A 26,137-nucleotide genomic window follows, 5' to 3' on the forward strand; every position below is an offset into this window, starting at 1 on the left:
AATCTCATTTGAAACCTCACCATCATTATTTAAACGAACACGGGCTTTCAAGTTACGATGAAGATTGGCCAGAAAGTGAACTAGGGGTTCGTCTAAACCATAATTTAAAAGAATGGACCACAAGCGAGAGCGATTAACAAAATCAAACGCTGAACTTAGGTCCATAAAGCCAAAATATAGAGGAGATCGTTTAGCTCTCGTGTATTTAGCCATTATGAGGTTAAGGTTTAGACATTGTTCCACCGTCCCAAGCTTGCTCCGAAACCCAAGCTGGCAACGGTGGATGATGGAGTTTTCATCTGCCCAGGTGCTTATTTTATCAAACAAGACCCTACCGAGGAACTTCAGGGTGTTATCTATCAAAGATATGGGACGATAACACCCCGGGTCCATCCTATTTCCCTTTTTAAAAATAGGCACAATGGTACTACAAGACCATGTGGGAGGGATAAATTCCTTACCTAAATTATTAAAAAGATTACAAAGTAGGGGTGCCCAAAACCATGTATTTGATTTTATCTGGTCGATGGACAGACCATCCGGGCCGGGGGCCTTATTACCCGCACTATTTGCGATGGCTTCCTCCACCTCCTCTAATGTAATGACTACAGTATCATCTGGGAAAGAATCCTCAGAATAATTCCCATCTGTAGCATAGAGCTTAGAAAAGTGGCTGACCCATGAATCACCTGTGATATTACAATTTATCGGGGAGATGTTACTACCCAGGGTTCTTAGACTTTTTACTTCTTTCCAGAAACCGGTGGTGTCTTTTAGGGCAGTTGTTTTAGTGAGATTATCCCAGTGGCTTATTAGAAGCTCTTCAGTTCTAATTTTTAAAACCTGTTTATATTTATAACGTAGTGAACTGACAAGGGAAATATCTCGGGGTTTAGCTTCAAGAGCTTTCCTTAGTTCTCTATTCGCCCTGGAACAATTGGTATCAAACCATTTTTGAGTGTTTATATTATGTTCTATTACCGGTCTGGAAATAGCCCTTTTTATTGCTGCGCATAGATCACAAAAGGATCTAGTAATATCAGGGCCACCAAATGTTAGGCAGTTGGAAATCAAAAGGGGATTGTTCTTAATTACATCGTTTAAGATCTCCCTGTTATTAATCCCTCTCCAGATGATTCTTAGTCTATCGGTGGATACATTGATATTTTGAATTCCAACCTCACGTCGACCTACAGGCTTTTTAATAGATTTAAAATGAATTACTAGTGGTAGATGGTCACTGTATGGGCTACTAACAACCTTAGATTTAATTAATACTTCACTAAGGGGGGAAGAGATAAACATATAATCAATCGTGGTTAAAGAACCACGACCAATATACGTGGGAGCCGGTGTCTTTCCCTCATCAATTCCAAAATGGCCCATGACATCATCTAGATCTCTACTTTGTAGAAGGTCCAATAATTCCGAGCCTCGTCTACAAGGTGGAGATGTAGTATAAATATGTGCATTAAAGTCTCCGCCAACACAAATACCATCAAATAAACCGTATTTTTCACCATCCACAACATCATCGATAAACTTAAACAATTCTAAAAAGGTGGGGTTAGGATGGTTGACAAAATCATTATTATAAAAATTAATAAAACAAATCTTTAACCTTGCAACATATTTAACGGCTGCTAGATTTTTACTAACCACATTTAGAGGTTCAATTTTCGTGTCCTTAGAAATTTTTGCCCAGATAGATAGACCGCCACTTGGACGTCCCAAAGCAGGAGTTGGTACAATAAGATTGTGGCAAAAGAAACCCTCCAACAATTGGGCAGATGTACACCATGTTTCCTGTAACATTACCACATCAAAGTTACTTATCCAGGTAACCCATTCTTTAATTTTCATCTTACCTGGAAGCCCTGCAATATTCCAACTAATGACACTTAAGGTGTCAGTTGATGGACTAATGGTAGAAGGAGTGGGAATAATGGGACAGTCTGAACAAGCTACATGTGGTACGACTAATCTGTCTGGACAAGGTTTATTGGTGCGTGTAGAGTTGACCATATCAATAGGCACTGTGCTAACAACCTCATCCACTGTAATGGGAGATGTTAATGGTTGTCAGTCTAAACTTTCTAAGTCCGATAAGGCAGAGAATCTATTAGCTATAGGGATAGTATAAGAGGCTGTCTGAATTGGTCTATGGGGGGGCCTATAAAAATAGCCCAAAGGATGGAGGCTTATTGTAGTGAATGTGCTGGCATAGATGTTGCGTGTATCCATAAAATATTTCACAAAATTCGGATGTCTGAAGTTGATCACTATACAATCCCCGCTAATATTTTTCTGTTGTGGCCCCACCCAACTTACCCTACGAGTTAGTATGATTTCATTTGATATGTTCCATCTTGCCCTTTTATGTTTTGTCAGCCAATTAATGCATTTATTGTGTAATTGTACCCATGACTCACTTTGGCCTTCTTTTAGAGCCGGTACACCAGCTAACACTAAAACATATGGGCAAGATTCTGGGGGTAAGTTGAGGGACTGTCCTAAATTATTAGCAGTTCTGTTACTTACTGATGGGCCTCCACCAGTGCTTGTGTCTTCCAAGGTAATGCCTATCCTATCTATTCGGGTGGCTAGCGGGGTCTTGGCATCCGGGATAGAAGTACCAGTTACAATTCCTTCTCGACCAGGGGGGTCATGATCAGAGCCCGTGGGCAATGTAGGTAAAATATTAGCAGAGGTACTGTTAGATGACACAATTTTATCAACAGTAAGACCTTGCATATTGACTCGGCTGAGATCAATGGCAGCATTCTGATTCCCCTCCCTCAAATCCTTACATAAAGTTTCTAATTTGTTCATAATTTTGTCACCACGAACAACGTCTAAGCTAATAGATCCTTTCCTTTTTGTTTCCTCTTTTTTGACAAGGTTTTCGATTTTGTCCAATCTCTTAAAAACAGTATTAAATTGTTTGACTATTTGAATTTCGACTTGTTTAAAAATAGTATCAACAATTGTTTCTATCAGGTTACCATTGAATTTGGGTAAAAAGTTTTGATCAGTGGCCTCAGTCTGGGTACTGATTGTATTAGCGCTACTCTCCTTGGATGACATAGAGACTCTACAAATACTTTTGTCCGCAGTTGGAGGCTCTAATCTGCGTGTGGGAGTAGTAAGTCTCTCAGATCCTTCATCCGATGGCGCTGAGGAGAGTAGTGAATCCTCAATGGTACCTGATGTTACTATTTCGCAATCTTTGGCTTTATCTTTATTCCACAAACTCTGTGGCGTTGGTTGATTTCTACATCGACCTAGTTGTTTCTTTTTATTTACTATACATTTCACTGGGCCTCTCTTACGTTTCTCTCTTGCGGGTTTGTTGGAGCGTGGTGTTTTATCTTGTACTGGCTCCGCTTGGCAATCTGTTACAACAATAGTCCGCAAACTCGATTTCCCAGTGGTCATACTTAAAGTGTCCACGTTACTATTTGTTTTAACAACTGTTACTATGGGGGAGAGGGGGAGGTCCAGGTTGGATAAAGCCTTAGGTGATTGTGAACATGGCGCGGTAATATTAGTAATGGAGGGGACTCCAAAAGACATTCTACGTTCAGTGTCTGCGATCTCATTTGTGACCATAGTGAGAGCATTAGCCAAGAGTGCATCTATTGATGTGGACGACTCAACAGGGGCGGCGGTAACAGAGCATGTAGTTTTCGTAGTACGTTTCCCCATGCTTAGAGTAGTTACCTGTTTCGTATGTAGACTCAAGGGGGGTGGCCCAGCCCGGCCTCTTCCGTCCACTGAGGGCCACAGAGGGCCCGCCCTTTGCCCGGGCTTAGCCCGGCGCCGCCCGCGCGCATCCCGCGCAGCGGGTCTCTCTGCGGTTATAACGCCTCCTGGCGCTTGCACCGCCTCAGCTGGACGCGCCGCCGCTGAGGCTGCCGGGATTTGCAGTCCCGGGGCGGCGACGCGGAGGATGGTGCTTGATGTTATTCCTGCTAGACTCTTGGCGGTGGCGGCGTTACTGCGTGGGCAATGGCGTGGCTCTCAGGTCAGTGCTCGCTCTGGCTGCTTCCCCCCCGCGCAGCGGGTCTCTCTGCGGTTATAACGCCTCCTGGCGCTTGCACCGCGTCAGCTGGACGCGCCGCCGCTGAGGCTGCCGGGATTTGCAGTCCCGGGGCGGCGACGCGGAGGATGGTGCTTGATGTTATTCCTGCTAGACTCTTGGCGGTGGCGGCGTTACTGCGTGGGCAATGGCGTGGCTCTCAGGTGAGTGCTCGCTCTGGCTGCTTCCCCCCCGCGCAGCGGGTCTCTCTGCGGTTATAACGCCTCCTGGCGCTTGCACCGCGTCAGCTGGACGCGCCGCCGCTGAGGCTGCCGGGATTTGCAGTCCCGGGGCGGCGACGCGGAGGATGGTGCTTGATGTTATTCCTGCTAGACTCTTGGCGGTGGCGGCGTTACTGCGTGGGCAATGGCGTGGCTCTCAGGTGAGTGCTCGCTCTGGCTGCTTCCCCCCCGCTCCGCCGGTCTCTCTGCGGTTATAACGCCTCCTGGCGCTTGCACCGCGTCAGCTGGACGCGCCGCCGCTGAGGCTGCCGGGATTTGCAGTCCCGGGGCGGCGACGCGGAGGATGGTGCTTGATGTTATTCCTGCTAGACTCTTGGCGGTGGCGGCGTTACTGCGTGGGCAATGGCGTGGCTCTCAGGTGAGTGCTCGCTCTGGCTGCTTCCCCCCCGCTCCGCCGGTCTCTCTGCGGTTATAACGCCTCCTGGCGCTTGCACCGCGTCAGCTGGACGCGCCGCCGCTGAGGCTGCCGGGATTTGCAGTCCCGGGGCGGCGACGCGGAGGATGGTGCTTGATGTTATTCCTGCTAGACTCTTGGCGGTGGCGGCGTTACTGCGTGGGCAATGGCGTGGCTCTCAGGTGAGTGCTCGCTCTGGCTGCTTCCCCCCCGCTCCGCCGGTCTCTCTGCGGTTATAACGCCTCCTGGCGCTTGCACCGCGTCAGCTGGACGCGCCGCCGCTGAGGCTGCCGGGATTTGCAGTCCCGGGGCGGCGACGCGGAGGATGGTGCTTGATGTTATTCCTGCTAGACTCTTGGCGGTGGCGGCGTTACTGCGTGGGCAATGGCGTGGCTCTCAGGTGAGTGCTCGCTCTGGCTGCTTCCCCCCATCCATCCATCCATCCATCCATCCATCCATCCATCCATCCATCCATCCATCCATCCATCCATCCGCCCATCCATCCATCTTTCTGACTCCATTCCCTCAGGCTATTTATCTCTCTCTACCTCCATCTTTCTCTCTTCGTCTCATTATTCTCAATCTTTCATCCTCCTATTCTTCCATCTACCTTTCTGCCTCTCTCACATTCACTGCATCTTCCTCTCCAACTTTTTTCCTCCTACACGCTATTTTTTCTCCCTCTTTTCCATTCCTGTCCTGCTCTTTCCCTCGCTACTCTCATACTCACGCTCTCCCTTCCCTCACCCCACCTCTCATGTGCTATTTCACTCTTTAACCCAGGGCACAAATCCTGGGAACAATAGGAGGGGGCTAAGTAGCACGTCAGGACCCTGGCATTAGTCCCCTTATTCCTACTGACCTGAGTTAAGGGGGCATGGTCAGTTCAGAGGAGGAATGGACGACCCTCTAAATAATACTGCAGTTTCTCTGCAGTTCATTTAGCCGCAAGACACTCCATTCAACAGCTAGATAGTGAGTCTTGTGAGGGAACAACTTACGACTGAGAAACATAATGGAGTTCTTTTTTCCAGCATCATTTATCTGGAAAGGACTGCACCAATGCCAACATCAGAGGCATCGGTCTGGAGCAAAAAGAGGCTATTAAAGTCTGGCGACTGTAAAATGGATTTGGAAGCGATTACCCTCTTTAAGTGGTCAAAGGCTTCAAGAGCACTTTTAGGGGGAAGTTCAAAAGCATGCCCAAAAACGCTCTCATATCCCTTTTGGTTTGTGGGCAAGGTATGGCCGTAATGTCCCTTACCTTTTCCTTCTGGGGGTCAATAAGACCATGCCCGAGTAGGTAACCCAAATATTTGACCTTAATATGGACTAGCTTTGATTTTTGTTTTTTGCATTAATGTGGAGATCAGCAGCCTGTAGGTCTCTCATGTAAATGGGTAAGATGCTCTTCCAAATTTTTGCTAAAAACAACATCATCCAAGTATGCCAAAGAGTCGATTCTGCGGGCTTTCAGGATCTAATAATTAATCTTTGGAAAGTTGCTGGAGCCCCTGGCAATCCAGGGGAAAGAACTGTAAATTGGAAACGCCCATATGGTGTTGAAAAGGCAATCTTCTCCTTTGGTCGCACATGTTTTTACCAGTATCCCTCTGATAGATCTATAGTGGATATAAATCAGGCTTCCCCTAGCTGGTCATTTAATTCATCCAATCTTGGTAATGGATAATTATCGAACTTTGATATCTTATTTACTGAACGGAAGTCGATACAGAACCAAATAGTAGCTACTGGTTTGAGAACAAGGATGATAGGGTAACACCACTCACTGGCTGAGGGTTCAATCACCCCCAAGCTTTAAAATCTGCTCTACTTCTTCTTGGATAGCTTTCGGTCTGGCTTCCAATATCCGATAAAGTTATTGCTTTACAACCTTCCCTGCTTTGATATACATAGCATGGGTTGTAAAGTGAGTCTTACCCAGAAGATCTGAGAAGATTTGGGTAAAAGGCAATAGACATTGGTCTAACTCTTCTTTTTGTCCCTTGGTTAACATTTCCCCCATGGCTATCTCCTTGAGGGTACTTCCCTCTAACCTCACCTTTGTTGCAGTTTGAAACTGGTACTGGAGGAAGGCCTAACCATTTCTTGAGTATATTTAGGTGGCAAATGTGGGCACGTTCCTCAGGAAGCTATAATTTGTAAGTGACTCAACTGATTCTCTGCAGGACTTCATAGGCCCTTGCCACTCAGACCTTAATTTATTTTCAGACGTGAGTAGTAGGAAAGTGCAGTGAAATTAGTTAGGCTTCACTATGTAATTCTCTCACGGTACCCCAAAATAGGTCCTTTGGATTCACACTAACAAATCCCTAGCTCAGTCCTGGTATAGTGGCACAGAGCAGTCAGGCTTTACTAAAGGAACATGTTAAGCATTTCAGAGTACCAACATGGACAATAAGCAACTGACATGACTCAATAGACATCTGACACAATTTTAAAAAAAATAACAGATTTTCATATTAATTTAGACACCAAAACAAAGACAATCAGATGTATACAACCAGAGTTATGGATTTTAGAAGGAAAAATAAATAAATGCAAGTCAACACTGCAGAACTTTAAGATTGCGGTCAGTGGTAACAAGCACTTGTGACAATCGGTTAATTGCAGGTCAAGTTGCGTGGAACCCACTGGGGATTATAGTGATGCAGGTCCCAGGAAAATGCCACTATTTTCAGTTGAGTTTTACCTGGCTCATAGGGCCCGGGTGCAGAACTGCTCTGGCTGTCCCTGGTGCTGAAGCGGGAGCCGGTTTTACAGCTCAGATGGAGATGGTGAAGAAATAGATGCAAAAAGTCAACAATGGGGCCATTGAGGAGGTCGGTTCAAGATGCAGCGGAGTTCCCTCGAGCTGCAGCTTCAAGTAATGGTAGTGGTTGCAATACTGGCCATCAACAAGCCTTGGCGGCAGTAAAGTCAGCGAGAAGATACTTCGACGTCCGGAGGTTCGAGGGAAATCATTAGCCACCTGAAACTTGTTAGAGGTCAGGACTGCATTTCCCAAAATGCACTGGGCCATCTACTTTTGTCGATCCCTCAGAGGACCCGATGGCCAGCGATTCTTTGGTTCCAGGATGTTGTTTGTAACAGCGGACTGCAGGGGACAACTGTAATTAGTCCAAGGCAGTCTGGAGTTGCCTTTGGCTCTCAAAGGGGTCCTTGATCTTTGGTCCGGGATGAATCGCAGTCGTGCAGTCTCAGGATGGTTGCCACAGGTACAGAGTATTGTGCATTTGTTTTGTGCAGGTACAATTGTCGCAAACTTGGGTCTTTTCTTTTTTGTCCTCTGTTGCAATTCTAATCAGAACTGAGGTTCTGGTGCCAGGTGTGCCCCCTAAATCCTATATTTAGGGGCATTGAGGGTGTGGGTGCAAGTTGCCATTGGGCTACTAGTCCCAGTGGCGCTGCGGGTGACCATATCTGGGGGAACACTGTATTCTACCACTTTTAAAAATGACAGAAACCTTCCTTGGCTGTACAGATCAGGGAGCCCACCCTAGGGCGTGGCTAGCCTTTTCTGTAGGTGTACACCTCCTGCTTACATAATTTTCCCACCTGTCTGGGTGTAAATGTGCCTGGAGGCAGGAGGAGGGCTGGTTCTTTCTTTGGAAGGCAGCCTAGATGCATATCAGAGGTGGTATAAGCTTTGTAGCTCACCACCTTAATGTGCCATTTCACCAGTCATCCTGTCATGGAAGGAGGTGTCACCTCTTTCCCATCCAGGCCTTTGTTACTGACTCCTGGGAGTGTTCACATCTCCTGGCAGGGGGTCAGATTCCTATCTTGGCAGCAGTAGTTGCTGGCTGTCAGCCAGGACACAGAAAAGGCTGGGGTAAACAGGTGGGCAACCTCTAAGGTAGTCACCTGGGTGCATGTCACATCAACTCTGACATGAGAATCATGATAGGGGTGATGGGATGAGTTGTTTGATATCAAACATGGCATATTTCAGTGGGACTATAATGGTACTGGCCACCTCGGAGGTGCGCGGGGACCAGGCCATGTTATCCTAGGGCCCCTGATCACTTAATGGGAAGGGCTTCTTGAAGCACATATAAGCTTGCACTTAGCCACACATTTAATATACTGCACCCTGCCTCCTGAGCTCAGGGGCCTACCTTATGGGTAACTGGCATATATTAAGAATAGTGCTTTGACCTTGCCACGCATGGTGAGGGCAAAGTCGAGTTTGAACAGATTGCACTGCTGATGCAGTCTGTAATGGCAGGACTGTTGTCATCTCTTTACTTGGGTCACGCAGGGTGGCACAATCGGTTCTTCAGATTCTGGGGATCCCTTTAACTCCTATGCCCTGGGTAACACTGGTACCACTTACCAGGGACTTATAAAGGGGTTAAGGTCCTTGCTAATAGGGTTTCCAATTCACATGCATGGGTTTTAAGGAGAGAGCACTGGGGCCTGGTTTGCAGGATTCAGTGCACTTTCAGAGTCATATACCAGCAGCTGGTATCCAAATAAGGGCATACAGTGGGCAGACACGTGCAATCAGCCTGTTTTATAACAAATACTAATGTCCACTGCCCAGTTTTTAGTTTTCTCAATTTTTTCCTTTATTATTATTATTATTATTATTATTATAACATTTGTTGAGCGCTACTGTTACCCATAGGTGTCCTGGCGCTATGTGAAATCTTGCTTGAGGATCGAACCAATGTCATGCTAATCAGTAAACAGCCAGGTTTTTAAAGCTTTTCGAAAGGCCATAAGGCTCGAGATACCTCTAAGCTTTAGGGGAAGCTTATTCCAAGCTTTGGCTGCATTAGCTACAAAGCTTTTTCCACCCCAGGTGGCCTTTTTAACAAATGGCACACAAACCAATTTAGCATCAGATGAGCGTAGTAATCTGTTTGGCGTGTACCAGTATAGTCGTTCTTTTAAATAGGCCGACCCTGCTCCATAAAGTGCCTTGTGAACCAGACACATCGCCTTGAACATGGTACGCCTCCTAACTGGCAGCCAATGCAGTTTCCGAATCTCTTTAGCTATTGGAGCGTATTTTGGGATGCCAGACACCAGTCTAGCAGCCGCATTCTGCTAGAGTTGCAACTTCTGCATTAAACCTTCCTGGATATTGAAGTACAGACTATTATGGTAGTCCAGCCTCGACATAGTGAGAGCTGTGGTCACTGTTTTACGACATTCTGTAGGTAACAATGACAACATTTTCTTACAAGACCTAAGAGCGAAAGACGTAGCAGAGGCCACCGAGATAACTTGGTCTTTGAAATTGAGCTTCTGGCCCACCCACACACCTAGGTTTTTAACCTTCCTATTGGGTGCGGGAAGAGGGCCCAGGGTATCTGGCCACCATTCTGGAGTCCAAAAATTAGGATAATTCCCAAAGCATACTACCTCCGTTTTACTGGAGTTTATCTTAAGGAAGTTTTGGGCCATCCAGAGCCCTACTGCATTCATACAATCTTTAAAACGGACTGCCGTGCTCTTTGATTCAGCTGGTAGAAGAGACACCACAATTTGAGTGTCATCCGCATAAGTAGTCAGACTAACCCCAAATGACTGAATAAGAGGCGCCAGAGAGGTCACATATATATTAAATAGTGTCGGACTCAGTGAGAACCCCTGCGGGAACCCACATGGTAGTGAGAAAGGTTTGGATACAAATTCCCCCAGCGCCACCAGCTGGCTCCGGTTTGGCAAAAATGATCTTAAGAGACTCCAAGCCGAACCCTGTACACCAATCTCCTGCAGCCGGTCCATCAACAAATCGTGGTGGACCGTATCGAATGCTACAGAGAGATCTAACAAGATCAGAGCAGCCTTGCCACCTTGATCTAGGATAGTCCGTATTATAAAAGTTTGCCTGCTTCTGCTATCCCTTCTCGAGATTGCTAAGAAGAAAACTGGGGAAAATTGGATCACAAAAAATGTTAGGAACTAATAATTGGGGGAAAATTGTCTTTCTTCCACATGAGACACTACCGCCCATTTTTTACCTGAAACAATGGGTATACCTGAGACACTTTCCGATCTCCTCTATGGCCTTCTGACAGGCATACTGGAGGGAAGGATTGTTTAACTGAGCAGCCCTAAAGTTTTTATCCAAAAACATAAAGTGGTAACACATGTATGGTTAATCTGTAGGCTCAACTAGCAACTGGGACCCATCTTCGGGGAACTTTAAATGGGACATGCAAATAATTCACTTCCCTGGATTCTTATTCCCTTTTTTTATACGACAGAATCAGGCTATATGGCCCCATTCCCTGCATTCAAAACATTGTGGTCATGCAGAGTGGGGGACGTCTGTCTTTACTGGTCACACCCAGTCGAGGAGTTGTTAGTTGTTTCTAGAATCTTCCAGAGTTACTAACTATGGGCTTTGATTCTTTACCATCGTCCTGTGTCATCTTGGGTGGTTGTGCCCTGGAATATGTGTTTTGCCACCTCAATAGCATGTTCTAAAGTAAATCCAGGATGCTGTCCCAACCATTTTTGCGTCTTAAGTGGCAGTGCATTAAGGTCTTGTATTATATATCTTTTCTTCAAAATCAACAAAGCCAGTGTAAATTAAATCCATAAAGGGGGCACTGTTAATAGAAGGAGCACTGGTCCACAGATTCCAGACAAACCGATATGTTGTTGAAAAGAGTGTAGACCTCAATGAAAAATACCCATTTGGTATTAAAAGCCCTCACTCGCCAACCTGGTTGGTGACATGCTTCATCATCGGGCTCCACTGGGATGACCGAATGTCATCCCAGTGTGCTGCAACGCCAGGTTACTGCGGAGCGGGGTTCTTGTGTGGTGATAGTGAATTTAAAATATCCAATTAAGTCAAAAAATAAAACTTTAATAATTTTGCTAATTGGAAAAGACTAAAAGGGAGTGAAGGTCAAAAAAATAGAAGACCTGGTTCACTCCACGGCGGTCAACATGTTTCTGCCTCTATGAGTGTTCGTCAGGCATTCTTCAGGACCAGAGTGGATGTGCGGAGCCCCGGTGGTATGAACGCGCTAAGGTTCACCCTACCGTGGACTGCTGTGTGAAAAATTATTATTTACAATGAAAAATCCGCCAAAATATATTTATTTATTATGGGGAGAGGAACGAGTTTATTAAAGAGGCCAATCCGTTTGATGCCTCAAGGATCCCGGGAGGGGGGTGGGAGCAAAATGGCACACCGCCCTTGCTGCTCAGCACCTGTGTTCCACCTACACAGCCTCTTGCTGCCGGGTCCGGATGGTGTATATCTTTTCCCCATCTTTAGAGTCCCTGAGGCTCCTCCTTAGAGGCCTCCTGAGGTTTCACCCACCTCTCAGCCTCATCATTAAGTTAAAAAAGTAATGTTCTGGGAGTATCATCGGGGGAACCCCTTTCCTTACAGAAAAGTAATTGGTGTGTATCTTCAACTAACCTAAGCCTCTCCAAGATAACCCTCTTGATTTCAGTGTACGGCGAAGTTCCTGTGAAGCTGGCTCCTTGATATGCAGCTTGGGATTCCCCTTTAATAACAAAGCCAAATAATGCGGCCAACAAGCCAAGAGCTAACTCGGCTGCTCTTCCAAAACTGAAGAGGAAGGCTGCAGGATCTTTGCCCAGAGTGAACTACTGTAGTGAAATAGTGGGTCCCGCGGATACAAGACCGTCACTTTGTGCTATCCCCGTGGCCAATTGCAATTGGCTTTGTGACACCTTATGTAGCTGCTCAGCTTGAGTCTTTAAAGTGTCTTGGAAGACATTACGCTCTGTTTCAGCAGCTTTGATACAGCCTCCTAGAGCCCTCTCTAGGTTCTGCTGCCCTTCTGCTAGATGATGAATGAGGCTCTTCATCTTTTATCAGAGCCGGAGGATCCCACTTCTGACACCACATGTAGACGAGGTTGTGTTCTGTTCAGAGTAAAACAAGAGCAAGAGGTATTTTCACTCCTTACTTGGTTTATTTCACCATAGACTTTTCTATGGAGTAGAATAGAAAACAACCCAAAAATAAATTGTGGTCCAACTAGTTTTCATCATTTCGGTTTATTCCATGTTTAATTCACTTGACTTGGTTTCTTCCCCGGTTTCACCTTCTTTCTCTTTTCTAGGTGCGGACATCTCCAGCCTGGTGCTCCTGGGCAAGCCACACTCCTCGGGCACTCCACACTTCGTAGGGCAGAGGGCCTCTCCGGAAGGCTCCATCTTCAGGAGGTACTTTGGAGTTTAGCACAGCCTCTTGCCTCCCGCTGCTGCTTCAGGTCCTGCGACTCGCGCCCCTACTCCATCTTCTTCTCCCCTCTCATGCTCTCCCTCTTGATGCGTGTCCTCTTCTTAGCCACACCTCTTCCTCTCTTCATTCCTTTTCTCTGTTATTGCTTGACTGTTCCTCCTGGTGAGGAAAGAAAAGTCCTCACTTTGCTTCTCTTGTTTTTCAACTGTCCCATTTGAGTCCTTCCTCTCTGTTAACCATTGTGCTTTCTTTTCTATGATTGGGTGAGGAAGCATTCCAATAAAGAACCTCGGGTAAGTCTCCACCTCGCTCTGACCCCTCTGCCCCCATGTTGCATGGTTGCACTTAGAGCTGTTGCACTGAGAGGAGCAAAACTGTGATGGGTGGAATGCTGGAATTCATCGTGGCTGCTGGTAATTACTCTGGGCCCCAATTCAGTGTGTCATTTCTTGCCCACCATGCCACCTCAGACAGGAAGCAGCCATATGCAAATCAGCCTTGATCCTGTTCCACTAGTTAGAGTCTAGACTGAATGGTCAGGCCTAGTCCTCTCTGAACGGGAACACAACCAGCTCACAACAGGTTTTGACCTGAGCACAGGACCCATGTCTAGTCTAGATTCAAGGTTTTGAAGTCAAATAAGAGACTTTAAATGTAATCCCTGTTTCTGGAGGAAGCGTCTCTCAAATGAAGGAGAAAGGATTGCATTTCCAGTTGTCAGTTGTTCGGCGAGAAGCAGAATGGAGATGGGCTATTAGAGGTGCTAGTGAGGCTTTTGTGGGTTTTGTGAAACTAAGAATAGGTTTGAGGCATTTAGGAAGAAAAGCGTCACTCTGGCCTAATTAACGGTGTGGTCTTTATCAGAAGTAGTGGAAAGGTTTGAGTAAATTAAGAAGTTCAGTAATTCTTTCTTCAGTTTGGGTGTGAATCCATCAAACTTGAGTTCATTACACCAAAGTATGTCACTCTTAGGAGGTTAGTCTCTCCTGAATAAGATTAATTCAGTCTTCTCTCAATTTTTTTCAGGAAGTTTGATGGCATCAATTTTTTTATTTTTGTCAGGGAGTTTTCGAGAGTGATCCTGCTGTGTAAATCTGTGATTTTTATGTAGGGTGTGTGTCATTCGCGTGTTGGTGGATGAACACCTCAGAACTTTCCCGTATAGCTCCCACAGAATCCATATTCAGGCTAAGTGGGGCCCAGAATAGAACCTTATGGGACTCCATAAAGGACTGGGAGAATATCAGAGCATGGGTCTCCAATTTCTAGTATTTGTTTTAACTTTTTAGGTATGAAGCAAACCATGATAACACAGTCCCTGAAACCGCATGCAGGATTTGTGGGTCTCGAGGAGTGCCTGACATTCGACGGTGTCAAAGGTCACTGCTAAATCTGGCAGGATTAGCAGACAGACTTCACCATTGTCAAACATGTGATGGACGTCCTTTTAGATTTTGCAGCGGAAGTTAAGCCGCAAGGCTGTTACTGACGACAAGATTTGGTTATGTTTCTGTTTTTAATAAGAAGGGAAATTGGTCCTAATTTAAGAGCGTCTGGGAAATTTCTTAAACTAAGTGAGGGCTTGATGATGGGGCACCACATTTGGGGAAGCCATGATGAATAATTTAGAGGAGAGTTGCAGGCGTGTCGTCGCTGGCATAAAAAGTGTGTTTTCATCACATTTTCCAGTTATATTTTGGTTACAGGTGTAAAGTGATGCCAAGTGTCTTTGGACCTGGCCACGTGATGACATTTTTGTAGAGTCATGATTCTTTCCGCGTAAAGCTTTCTATGTACGATTGAAATTGTGTCTGCAAAATATTTTACAAATGTGTTACATTTGTCATTTGAGCCTCCTTAAAAGCAAGTAGCAGAAGGTTAAGTCTGAATCTTAGAATTCTGTGAAGTTCTTTAGGGATTTTAGGAGAGCTGTTGATCCTTTGTTGCAGGAATGAAGATGTGGGAATGAAGGATAGATATCCTGATGACTCTATCCATCACAGGTGTTAGATTGAAAGTTGTCAGTAATCACCATCAACTCCATAACACTTACAATTCCACACTCATGTACCTGCACGCTCTCTTTCCTCGATCACACTGTCTAGCGATGAGAGTCAAGAAACATTAATAGCGCCATTCTGGTCACTTAATCACAACACTAAAAGTGTGCTACTTGTTCACTAGTGTGCTCAGCCACCTCGCTGTGGGCTACGAAGCACTATACAAATGTACTTTGTGTCCAGAGACCAGACCCGCCATCTTGTGGATTCAGCGGTCTAGTTGTTAACCCTGGAATCCTTAAAAAGGGATGCTGGGCTACTGCGCAGCGGACGCGCCTAAGGCAAGCCCGTCTGCGGCCGTCAGCGTCCCGGAGGCCCCCGGAGCCAGCCAGGCTGCTGGACGCCCCATCGGTTGGAGATCTTCACTATGCTACAGCAGAGCAGAGCTGCTCGACATTGATAAGGGTGGGGAGTGTTGCTCTCACTTCTCTCTCGAACCTGATGCTAACATTCTTGTTTGCAAGCACTGCAATTGGGTGGCTGGTTCCTCCCATAGGGGGACTAAAGAGGGTAGCGAGGACAACAGTACTTCAACTTCCCGCCAGCCTCAGCCTCGTGAGGAGGGTGAGCAGCTTAAGGCTCTGTTACTAAATACCCGGTCTGTCAAAAAGCATGAGTTAGCACTTTATGACCTTCTGTCGGACAATAACCCTGATATAATGTTTCTAACGGAAAGATGGCTTAATGAAGGCTCCAACCCTACCATCATGACTGCCATTCCCCCAGGTTATCGAATCATCAAAAAGGACCGGCAAAATAGCAGAGGGGACGGGCTGGCTATGATTTTTAGAAATACCTTTTCGTGCTCCTTATTACCTATTGAGGAAGTAGAGGGGGCCGAAGCTCTTGGGTTTCTTTTTGTGGTGTCCCCACGCCAATCTGTTGTGGGCAAGCTCATCTATAGGCCCCTCGGCCCAGCAGGGAAATTTGTTGAGTCGATTAGTCACGTTATCTCCCCCATTGCAACCAAATGCAAGCACAGTTTTGTATTAGGAGGCCTCAATATCCACATGGATAAAGTGGACGACCAGGAGCCCCTGAGGTTACTGGAAGCCTTAGATATTTTTACACTGGCCCCTTACGTCCATCTCCCCACCCATGGGAAGGGTCATATTCTAGATCAGATCTTCTCTAACGTGAGATTAGAAACGGATGCACCTATTCCATCAGTGTGGACAGACCATTTCTTGTTAGGTTTTAGAATCAATAAGGAGGCCGGCCACACGCATTTACATCACAAGCCCCGCTCTAATAATTTTAGATCTTTTAACCGGATCACGACAAAAGGTTATGAATGCCGCTCTGAGGCAGCACCCCATCCCTTACAGCAGCAATCTGGAGGCGGACATGCTCAGCCTCGAGAATTGGTTTGACCAACGTGCCTTGGAGTTGGCTCCCCACACAATGCGTGTGGCCAAGTCTGGGCCTCTGCCCCCTGGTTGACAGAAACTCTTAGAAAGAGCAACAGTGCCTGTAAACGCGTGGAGAGAATGTGGAGGATTAATTTTAATCCCGGGGGCAAAGTCTGCTATCAACAGGCCCTGAAAGCCCACTACAATAAAATCTGTGAGGATAAGAAACAGTTTTTTACTTCTAAAACTGAGTTAGCAGGGAACAAGAGCAAGGAAATCTTTACAATTGTGAAAATTTAACCTTACCCAGTATGGTGGAAAGGCCGTTCACACACACGAATGAGTGCACCAATCATCTGGCGGAGTACTTTCACGAGAAAATCAGAATCATGCAAAACTTCTTTGAGACCATATCACGGGTAACAGTTATGGTACCAGCAGCCGTGGCTAATTGGGAGTCAGGCGCTGGTCTTACCCAGTTTCCCCCGGTCTCCTTGGAGGAGACACTGGTGATAATGAAAGCACCTAAGTCTGGCTCCCCTACAGATCCCTGCCCAGCTAAAGTCCTTTCTTCAATAGCTGGGATTATTAATCCAGCAGTGAATCAGATTCTAAACTCTTCTTTGCAAATAGGGCAGGTCCCTGAGAGATGGAAATATGCTAAAATCCTCGGTGGCTTCAAACTATAGACCGATTTCTTTATTGCCCTTCTCCTCCAAAGTTTTGGGAATATGTGTAAACTCGATTTTTATGGAATATGGGGAGGCCAATCATGTATTATACCCCAGTCAATTGGGCTTTAGAGCTAACTTTAGCACCGAATCTGCCCTTCTGGAAGTCTTGGAAGCCATTAAAGAGACTCTGGACAAAGGGGCAACAGCAGTGTTGATACTGCTGGGCCTTTCCGCAGCCTTTGACACCGTGCCCCATGATCGGCTCTTACAGAGACTCATCGAGTGCAGCGTAGGGGGCACATGTTCAAGGGGTTTTCATCCTTTCTTAATGACTGTCAACAAACAATTTGGTCCCCTCCATTTGCCGCCCCCATTCCTGCTATTAAGGTGAGTGTTCCACAAGGATCTATCTTAAGTCCGTCACTCTTTAATGTGTATATGGCTCCCCTGGCGCTGGTAGCCGAGAGACGCGGCGCGAAAATAGTATCATATGCAGATGATATTCAACTGTTGTTCACCTGCGAGAAGGGCACTGATTTCAGAGGTGGGGAAATCAATACCTGCCTGATGGAGGTTTTTTCCTGTCTGAATTACAACCAACTAAAATGTAATCCAGAAAAATCAGAGATCATTTTTTTCGGCCCCCCTCCGCCTGAAGCATGTCATCAGTGGGGGCCGCGGGAAAGGTCTCCCCCAGCAGCTTCAGTGAGCGTTGTTAAGAACTTGGGGGTCAAGTTGGATGGATACCCAACTATCAATGAAAGCCCAGGTACAAACTGTGGCCGGCACCTGCTTTGGCGTCTTTAAAATGTTTTAAAAACTTTCTTCCCCTGCTGCCGGATGCTCACAAGAAAATGGTAGTTCAGGGCCTGATTGTATCTTGGCTTGACTATGTCAACGTCATGTACCTTGGCCTTCCGGAGTACTTGTTGAGCCGTCGGCAGGTAGTTCAGAATGCAGCGGCTGGAGCTATTCTTATGGTAGCGACCAGAGCACGTATGTCCACACATTTGAAGTCCCTGCACTGGTTGCCAGTTCGTAAAAGGATTCAATTTAAAGCTGTGATTATGGCTTTCAAGGCCTTCCATGATACTGGAGCCATCTATATCAGAAATAGGATCCAGCATTATGTGCCACAAAGATCCCTCAGATCTTCACAACAGCTTCTCATGACGATTCCTAAGTTTTCCCGCTCGCGATTAGGCGGCCGCTCTTTTCAAGGTTTGGCCGCCCGTTTATGGAACTGTCTGCCTCGGCCGCTTAGGCAGGTCCAGGATTTGCTCTCTTTTCGGAAACAGTTGAAGACCTGGTTGTTTCAGCAATAACAGCTGATGGTGCTCTTCCGTAACATGGTTGGTTTTTTTAGCAGTTTTTTCTCTGTCTTGTGGTTCTCCAGGTTCTCCGGGACACTCTGTGGAGTAGCTCTGCGCTTTACAAATATCCTTTTACATTACATTACATTACATCACTTGCAATACAAGACAATGCAATAAATATTGCATGCAGCACTTTATAAAAATCTAAATAAAAAAATAAGAATTCAGGAATAGCCTTGAATTTGCTAGGACGAGTTCCTAGAACAGTGTGTGAGAAATGCTTCAACATAAGGTGCAGTGTGCATCGTGCTGAACTCAGGAGAGCGTTGTCAGCCGCACTGCCCAAGGGTAAAGATCTCTGAAAAACATTAATAATGTATGGGTTTGATGCCTGCGGCTGTATATCACGTGCTGCTTGAGGATGAGTTTCATAAACTGTGCTTCCTGGCTTTAATAGGCCTTCTGTTTATGGTCTTCCGTTGCATTTTGGACCTTGTAGTTATGCACTCTGCAGTTCATCTGCTACATCACGACTGCTGACCCTGGCTAGATAGCCCATGTTCCGAAGCCCGAATGAACTGTGGAACTGTGGACGTTATTGTTATTAATGTGTGAAAGTATTGCGCGCAAACTTTGCTTTAATGTAGCTAAATATATTGCACCTTGAGGTAAAATACGAAAAAGGTAGCTGAAGGGCAATGGGAAACAAAAAAGAGAGAAAGGTCTTTTGAAGCCAAGACCCCCACCTGAATGCCAACAATTCACCAAAACTATAGCCTTATAGCCCGCTGCCAAGGGCTATACTGGCTGTTAAAGGCCCTGAACCCAAGGAGAGGGCTTATAACGAGAGTGAGGGCCTTTAACAACAGGTTTAGCCCGAAGCAGAAGGGCTATAATGGTATTAGAACATTCCACCCACTAAGGGTAGAATGTTCTTAATGAAAAAGGGAGAAACATAAAGACAAACATTGGAATGTTGGAGCTCGGGGCTTATACCAGCCATTATAAGCCCTGGGCGACTTCATTCTCTTCAATGGAACGTTGCAATGTTCTAATAGAGCCTTATAGCCTGCCGTAGGGGGCTATACCGGCCATTAGAGTCCTGCTACCTTTGGCGAAGGCCTTTAACGCTGGAGAGAGCCTTTAATGGCTTGTATAGCCCATCTGCGGCGGGCTATAAGTCTATTAGAACATTCTGCCCACAAGGGCAGTATGTTCTAATTTGTAAAACAAGACCTCACGGAGCCCGAGGAGGTTGAAATCCCCTGGGGCTCCATGAGGCCTTTGTTCACAGCTGTTGCTGTGAACAAACATTGGAATGTTGGTGCTCCGGGCCTCTACCAGCCATTAGAAGCCCAGAGCACTCCATTGTCTTCAGTGGAGCTCCGAACATTCCAATGTTCTAATATAGCCTTCCGCAGCAGGCCTTACTGGTCCTTAAAGGCCTGCTCTGAAGCTCGAGCAGGCCTTTAATGGCAAGTAGAGCCCTCTACGTGGGGCTCTAAGGCTATCAGAGCATTCCGCCCCTAATGGACAAAATACTTGTTGGAGGTATGATGTTACTTGTTGCATCATATATCGGGATGCAATGACAGAAACAGCACACTACAAGTCGGGCGGCACACTGCGCTAAGCACGGGTTTTTAGCGGATGTCTTTTTAAGCCACGCCCTTCATTACATTGGCCACGCCCCTTAGAGAGAAGCCCCCATTTTTTTCATCCCACTTAAAGCCCTGGCTTTAGTACTTCCCTCTCTTGTTGACATACTACGATTTATAAAATCTATTTCAAAATAACTTTTGAAGTGATCCGTTCCCTGTGAAAAGGATGCATAGCTCACACGGTTCAGTGCCTGCTGCTGCTGACATTTACGTTTGCAGCGCAGGCCTCTGCTTTCCAGACGTAAAAGCACCTGTATGTCAACTAGATTTCCACTGCACAAAACCTAGTCAAATTAAAAATGTCACCCAGCTTCTGGTGTTTTTATCCAAGGGTTCCCCGAAGCCAGGCAGACGCTGCAAGAATGCAAATTCTACCCGGCGACCATTTGCATACCGACAGCTTCTGTTTGTGAACTGGTCCAGGGGTTTAAATCCCCAATATCAAGCACTTTGCTGCGAGCAGGTTATTACCACGTAGAGTAATCGCTGAGGCTTTACGAAGTCTGTCAATATCTTTTTTTTATTTGTCTTCCCAACAACATCTTTTGCGGTGTTAATTAAAAACAGGTTTAAAAAGGGCCAGCGCTTCTCTATGGAAATGTTTTTTTTTTTTTAATAAAACAATTCATGTCGCGCGAGCCTGTGTCGAAACATTTCCAGCAGACCAGAGAACTGAGACATTGGAAATAAAGTGGTCTGCCGAGGATCACACGCGCGGATCACGTTGTGCTGTGATCATAACTCCGATCCACCTTCATTCTAGAAAACCCGATCTAAAAAAGATCAAACGATGGAGTTCATGGTTAAATTATAAGCGGGCACGTGTGGCGTGGGGAGGAGGGGGGGCGTCTCACTTGTCCTTGTGTAATGTAACTGATGCTCTTGTAAAGCGCTCATACTTTCGGGTCGAGATCACGCGATATTAAATTGCAAAAATACAAAAATATATGAAGAGAACCAGAGCAACAGTAATCGGCAAGGGAGCAGGCGTCACAGGAAGTGCGGAGTGTGTACGTCATAGTTATAGTTAGCCTCCTCTGTACACAAGAAAGGGGGGGGCTATCATTACTCCTCCCTCTTTAGGGCGGGCTGGGGGGGCGGAAGGGCCGTTTCCGGCCTCTCCTGCGCGCAGAGGCCACACGCCCACTGCAGCTTTGACACGCACCCACGCTCTGGGTCCTGGAGGAGCCCCCTCCCTAGGCAAGGCTCCGACCAGCTGGAGTTACAAGGACCCCGGGCGCACAGATGTTGATGCCAACAGCACCCTCGGGCGGGCGGGAGAATGTCTTACTCAGCACATGCTTGCACACTCCACAGCAGTCAGCAGCTTTCCAAGGCCCCGGCCTGCGGCAGATGGGTGGGTGCGACTGTGCTCAGTAGTGGAAGAGGAGGGGGGCGGGAAAGCGCTCCTGCCAGCACCCCCCCTCCCCCCTCCCCCCCCTTCAGTAATGACAGTGAAAATCACACCCCTGAGGCGGTGCATCGTCAGCTGGCAGCCACGTACACCAGCAGTCCGGCTATGCTGCTGGCAGGGCCGTGCAACAGCAGGCCAGCTGTGCTGCTGGCAGCCACGTGCACCAGCAGTCCGTCTGTGCTGCTGACGGCTGTGCACCAGCAGGCCTGCTGTGCTGCCGCCAGACCGTGCACCAGCAGGCCGGCTATGCTGCTGGCAAGGCCGTGCACCAGCAGTCTGGCTGTGCTGCTGGCACGGCCGTGCACCAGCAGGCCGGCTGTGCTGCTGGCAGGGCCGTGCACTAGCAGGCCGGCTATGCTGCTGGCAAGGCCGTGCACCAGCAGTCTGGCTGTGCTGCTGGCAGGGCCGTGCATCAGCAGGTCAGCTGTGTTGCTGGCACGGCCGTGCACCAGCAGGCCAGCTGTGCTGCTGGCAGGGCCGTGCACCAGCACGCCAGCTGTGCTGCTGGCAGGGCCGTGCACCAGCAGGCCGGCTGTGCTGCTGGCAGGGTCGTGCACAGTGCTTTAAGTGGGAAAAAAAAACTGGGGGTGCTCTAAAAGGGGCGTGGTTAATGTATTGAAGGGGCGTGGCCTATCCGAGTAGGGGCGTGGTCTAAATCAAAATAACTAGCACTGTGTGCTTAAGAAAATCATGAGTACCGGCACTTCTCCGTGTTCTCCCATTGAGTACCGGGACTTCTCCTTGTGTTAAGAGAGTACCGGTACTCCTAGTGGCATGCTGTGGTCAGTCTCTAGGTTATGGGTGCTTGACAGTTAATGTCGAGTTGATTCCGGCGCTAGGTTGTGGCTGCAGCCCTACACTCCGAGCCGGCATTTGATAAGATAGCGCCTTAGGCGGAGAGAAATTTGGCGCCCTTGCTAATAGAGACTGAAATGCGGCAGCAGGGGGTCCTTTTTGAGTTGAGCTAAGCAGTGACTGCCCCCTGAACCCAAACGCCTCGGGACCTCCCCAGCTCACCTAAATCACCGATAGTTTAGCTGCCTCACGGTGATGGGTCTGTTGGTGTGTGTATCAGCAGGGGTGAGACGGTGAAAGGAGCGCGAAGAAAGGGACAATGAGGTGTTAAAACAGGCCGGCCCTGCTCACACCCTGACAGCGCAACAGGACAGGAAGACACCTGTGTTTTTCTAAGCTAGAGGTCTCGACATGTGAGTTATAGGGAAAGTTTGCAGATCCGTTGTCTGTCAGAGTGCCTTGAAAAAAAAAAAAAGTCTGCTTTCGCGTAAAACTTCTGCTTCTCATGTTAATGCCCTCGGGCTAAGTTCACGCTATATATAGTTACAACAAACGCTAATTACACCCTGCAGCTATGGGCAGAACTTGGCCAAAGGCACTTTGAACATTGAAGAAGAAAATGCTGATAGTGTACAAGGCTGCCTTGAAGCCACGCCCCCAGACACGCACCTCCCAGGCTCACCCCTATCAATTTGGTGAGTACCGGCACTTCTCTTTTTCCATTTAAAGCACTGCCTAACAGTGCAGCAACAGTGGGCAGAGTCTGAGCACCGACAGTTTTTTTTTGGGCCCTCAAAACGGGTCCGAAAAAAATAAAATAAAGAACGGACTACCTTTAGTAGCCACGAAAATAGAGCCTGATAGAGACCCGTTTCGAGGGCCCCAAAAAAAAACTGCCGGTGCTCAGACCCGGACAGACCCGGCCCACTTAAAGCCCTGGTCGTGCATCAGCAGGCCAACTGTGCTGCTGGCACGGCCGTGCACCAGCAGGCCGGCTGTGCTGCTGGCAGGGCCGTGCATGCAAACACTGCTGAGAGCCGGCCGCGTCTCACGTCCTTCCAACAAAGCCTCAGAACTATCCACTGTGCAAACTGCTGGACATGCTGTGGACGTGTGTGCTCCGTCCATGGCCCGGTGCAGCTGCCGCCGCCTCAGCTCCGGGCAGCCGGGGCTGAGCCGGCGAAAGAAACGGAAGCATGAACGAGTGAGTGAGAAGAATGACAGCAGCAATGAGAACGGACATGATAATAGTATTGATATACCTAGTATTATTCCTGGTATTATTCCTGGTATTATTTTTGGTATTATTTTTCTTGTTGTTATTATCATTGTTATTTTGATCAGTCATAGTAGTGTTACTCTTATCATTATTATTAAGAGTAATAATACAAATAATAATATATTCATAATTATATTATTGGAATGAATAATACTACAAATAATAATCTATTCCTTTATTTATTAATTTTAATACTAATTATAATGATTAAAAAAAGCCCAGCGGCCCAAAGCTTATAATAATAATAATAATAATGGCAACAATAATAATAATAATAGTAGCAATAATAATAATAACACTAGTCATAGTAATAATAAAAAATAATATTAATATTAATAATAATAATAAAAATAATAATAATAGCAATAATAATAATAATAATAATAAAAATAACCATAATAATGATAACAACAATAATAACAATAGTAAAAATAACCATAATAATAATAATAATAACACTAGTCATCGTAATAATAATAATAATAATAACAACAATAATTAACAATAATAATAATAATAATAATACTACTAATAATAAAATTAGTAATACTAATAATACTAATACTAATACGATCTGTTGAATGCCCGGGCTGCCCAGTACAAAGGCTCCCCGTTTGTCGTCCATCTCGCGCCTTCCTTTCTCCACTCTACTCTTCATATCTTGTTAACTCACTCTTGCAAGTTCTTTCTTCTCCCTTTGTTGCTCTCTTTCTTTCTTTCACTTCTTTCTCACCTTCTCACTTTCCAGCCTTTCTCTCTTTCACTCTGGGACTAAGTCTGATGAAAACAAGTATATCCTGGTCCACATAAATGAGTGCCAGTGCCCACCGCCTGCAGGCACCAGCACAAGTTAAGCGCTGTGCCATGGGATCAGTAGTGGCCCTCAACAATTTGACGAGGTGAAATGCCAGGCCTAAGATGCCACAGCACCCAGATCATGTCTCTTGAAAACCTCTAGAAGAGCTTGGCAGCGGTGTGCCCGGCATGAGCACGGTTACTTCAAAGGAGCACAGCTGCTCCAAGTAACATTAAAAGACCTTCCAACTCACATGGTCCCACCGTGTGTCACGCAATAGCGACTCCCATCACACGGTCACCTGGTGAGGAGCCGATATCACACAGTGTGCAAACGCTCCGCTGCAAACCCCTGCTGAGAGCAGGTTTCCAGTGAATTGTTTTGATGCTCTGAGCAGCCAATGTCTATTAGGTGGTGTGAAAACTTCCAGGGACATCGGGGACGGCAGCCTCCAAGGCTCTGCTTTTAGGTTTTGCCTGCACAGCACTTGCGCTGTGTTTGAGAAATCTATTGTTTTTAATATAAACTTAAAAGGGACTTAGATCCCGCCACCTCTCTTTCCTGGCTTCTCATTGGTTCCTGTGTGTGCCCCTTACCGTTCCTCCATTTCTATTGACTGTAACATATTTTCCTTCACTTACCAATGCTTGTTCCTCATCTGCTTCTCTGATCAGTTTCCTGCCTCCAAAATACTGTTAACATCTGCTTTGGTGGAACTATATTTTCATAAAGTTTTGTCTTTCACTCTTGCAGCACATTTATATAACAATTTATCACCTGGAGAGATTAAGTGATTTGCATAGAATCACAGGATGTTGCGCAGCGCCGCCGAGATTCGAACCGAGATGCCTAGCTCTCAAGTCAGCAGCTATGTCCACTACACCACATCCTCTCCACTCCCATGTTATCTGTCAGGGTTCTTTTCTCCCACACCATGATTGATGAAAACAGCTCTTTATTCATTACATATGTGAATCCGAAGACATTACCAATGCTTGTTTTGTGTTAGAGGGGGTGAACTAAAAAGAGACAGGACTAAAAAATAAAATTATAATAACATAGTGTTATTATCATTCTATTTTTCCAGTGGGGCAACGCTCCTCCGCCTGATGAATAGGATTTCCTCTTCAGACCTCATAAGTAGGGCCTCTAAGTCGACGTTGCCAAATTGTGGCACCAGCGTTAGTCTGAAAAAATCCTCATTCAGCATTTGCACTGGTGATAGGGAGTATGAGCATTTGTGCGCGTGAGAAAGAGTGAAAAAGTGCACATGTGACGAATAGGGAGGGTAAAACGGGCACATAAATGAGAGAAGGCAAGGTTTAGAAAAGGTAATGTGGGAAAGGCAAGTAAGAGGGATTTACGAAGGAAAAAGGGTTTGAGAGCAAAGGCTATGTGTGTATGTGTGAGAGGACATTTCAGTAAGAGAGATGTGTGAGAGTGCATGAGTGAGAATGCAATGCCAAGAGGAGTGTAGGGGACAGAACAGAGGACATTAAAGAGAAGGGTGTGAGAACAAGGTGCGATTTACCAGCAAGGGATGTCATATTACCAGTACAAGTAATAAATGGGGCATCTTTGCTAGAGGGGTGGCAAAATGAAGGTCCTAGATGGCTCAGAGGAAGTAGAAGCAGGAGACAGGAAGAAGTAAGAGTGTAGATAGGGTTGGCATAGAGGGAGTGAGGGCAGGAAACATGAGAACAGTTTGACAGTATGTATAAGAGAGCAGTTAAGGAGAGATGATGGAACAAGAGAAGTAGGAGAGAGTGAAATGTGTGCGGGAGGCGAGGGCAAGAGAGGCAGGTGAATACAAATGAAGGCGACGCAAGGAAAATATACAGCGATTGAGAAGAAAGAT

This window comes from Triturus cristatus, chromosome 11 (genome assembly GCF_964204655.1).
Source record: "Triturus cristatus chromosome 11, aTriCri1.1, whole genome shotgun sequence".
NCBI classification, from domain to species: Eukaryota; Metazoa; Chordata; class Amphibia; order Caudata; family Salamandridae; genus Triturus; species Triturus cristatus.